Below are 2,622 nucleotides of genomic sequence, written 5' to 3'. Positions count from 1 at the left end.
AAAAAAGAAAAGAAAAAGGAGCAAATATCTGTTTTCACATTGTACATAATAATGATATAAAAACAATTGCCTATTTTTTTTTTTTTACTTCTTATCTAAACAGAGTGCTTCAAAAAAATTGGCTCTAGATGACTGGTGTAATTAAATAACTAAAATGAGTGATGAGAGAGCAGAAGTTAATTAAGATTGAAAACAACACTCCCATTAATTCACTCCATCATAATAAACATCAGAAGTTGACATGGCTGGGGCCAAAATTAAAATAACAGAAAGAGGAATGGTGTGAGCAGAAGAAGAAGCTATTTGTTTTCATATGTATATATATATATATTTATATATATATAAAAAGGCAAGGTGGGGAGGGGTATCCATTTTAAATAGCCTAACAGCTTCATTTGCTGCACTGCCAAATTAGAACAGAATAAAATAAAGTTAAAAAAGGAGGGGGGGAAATAAAATAAATTATACATAATTTACTAATCTGGGAACAGCTGACCATTATTATTATTATTATAATTACCATTACAACACTAGCAAGAAGAGGCAGTTCAACTGAAAACAAAACAAAACAAAAACCGAAACAAAAAGAAAAACACAGTCATAAAACACAAACAAAAGGAACCCTCTCTGACATGGAGGATATGATCAGCTACTCCTAGCATAACTTCAGAGCAAATCTGCTGAGAGAGAGAAAATAGAAAAGAATTTTTGTGAGGCAGAGGTGGACATCAAAAAGGGAAAACAAGGAGAAAAACAAAACAGATGTTGCTGGGTAGAAGTATCACACGTCCAAACTGCTCGTTGGAGTATTGTCCTACTCTTCAATGACATTGGCTTGTTTGCTTTGTGCAAGGTCTGCACAGGTCAAGTTACACTTCAAGTGGTGAGCCAGCAGAAAAGACCCCACGTCCTCCTCCCCAGCCCCTCTTGCTGCCTGCCACTTCTGCCCTGCAAATGGGTTAAATGACTGTTACCATGAGGTCGAAATTTATGTCATGAAGGTAAATTTGTAAAATCAGCATTGCCAAGTACTGAACATGCTGGTTCTGGCAAACCCTCGGGCTGAGATCTGGCTGGTACTAAGATTCACAAGGCTATTTCCACAAGGCTAAGGGAATGCTGGCAACGAGCCTCTCTGACAGCAGGGATTTACCAGTGAGCAATACGAAGGTGGTATTAGAAAACTAACCCAGAAGAAGGCTCTTTTCCTCTGTATGACCCTGGGACTTTGCAGATCTACTGGACAGCTGCTGCTTGAAACCAGAGGTAGCCTTTTTGGTTGGTTGATCGGTTTAGATCTAATGCTTCTGTTTTGCTACATGAACATGGATGCTCTCTTTCTAGTGGAAGATAAAAGTGCAGAGATGAAAAGAGATTCTATAACTCACTTGTATTTATGCTCTTCCTCCAAAATAAAGCAGAATACTCAGTTACCTTGTTGAAATTACAACAGGCTAGCATAAGCTCAGCATTACATTTGTGTAAATCCACCTTCTTCGCCCTGACTGCTGTTGTCCAAGGAAGGCAAAGCTGCACAACAACATACCTAGGGGCTCTAGGAGACAACTTTTCACCAGTGAGAGGCAGCATCTAGGGAAACTCAGCACCACAAAGGTTTGGGTTCTCTGTTCTCGACTTTGAAAACAAAAATCTCTTCTTAACTATTAGTCTTTGTTCCTACAAAAACATCCCACTGATAAAAATAGAATTCTGCAGGTGCAAAGGAGAAAAAAAATGCCAGTTAAAAAAAACAAAAACACAACACAACTGCGTTTTGAATCAGAGATCAGTGCTCAGCAGCCCTGTAGGTACGAGTTCATTAACACTGGACATCATGGTAGCCTAATTACACTCAGTGAGAAGTTAACATCTCCAGCTGCCCTGTCGTGTGTTGGACAAATCCTACTTTGAACAATCTTTTCTTTATGTTCTATATGCTGCCACTTGAAGTGTAAATGAAAAGCAAAAGCTCCTTGCAGACCAAGTCCTTTGGAGAGTGTGGGATTTCATTCTGGAACATGCTTTTTGCTCACAATAGTCCAATATTATTCTTATTAGTACCATAAACACGCACACATGAAAATCCAAGATCATAAAATATTTTTTCTCTAAATTTCTTATGCTCTCTCTCTCTTTCTCTCTTTTTTCACCTGAGAATGGCACCTACAGTTTCCTTTAAAAAGCAAAACCAAAACCAAAAATATAAATCTAATCTCACCAGCTGCTGGTATATCAGGTTCTTTAAGGGATTGTCTAAGATACAACACTGTCCTAACTTGAGATAGAGCGGGAAGAGAAAGGAAACCCAAAGAAAAACAGAAACAGAGACCAACCAAAAAAATAAGCAAATTGGACTAGTTCAGCGCTGTAGTACAAATTTGGCACTTGCTCAAAGACTCAGTATGATGTGCAACTGATGAAGAGAAGTTCTCTCTTGAAAGGAAATAATTGCTTGTTGGGGTTAACAGAAACAGGCTCCCCGCTTCCTTCCTTGCCAGCCACGCGCGCACACACACACACACACGCTTCAGACCCAAATGTGCCAGGGAGGAGGAGAAGGAGGTGACAGAAGGGGAAAAAGGAATTTTATCTTTTTCTTCTTTCCTGTCAGGTGCATTACCA

General features: G+C 39.0%; 1 protein-coding gene across 1 annotated transcript in view; it reads right to left on the bottom strand.

Moving 5' to 3' along the window:
- LOC104912001 (transcription factor SOX-5-like) overlaps positions 1-2,622 on the bottom strand; it is a 156,796-nt gene that overhangs the window by 25,190 nt on the left and 128,984 nt on the right. The window lies entirely within an intron of this gene.

This window comes from Meleagris gallopavo, chromosome 1, assembly GCF_000146605.3.
Source record: "Meleagris gallopavo isolate NT-WF06-2002-E0010 breed Aviagen turkey brand Nicholas breeding stock chromosome 1, Turkey_5.1, whole genome shotgun sequence".
Lineage (NCBI taxonomy): Eukaryota > Metazoa > Chordata > Aves > Galliformes > Phasianidae > Meleagris > Meleagris gallopavo.
The sequence above is the reverse complement of the archived record's forward strand: the minus strand, read 5'-3'. Positions and strand labels throughout refer to the sequence as shown.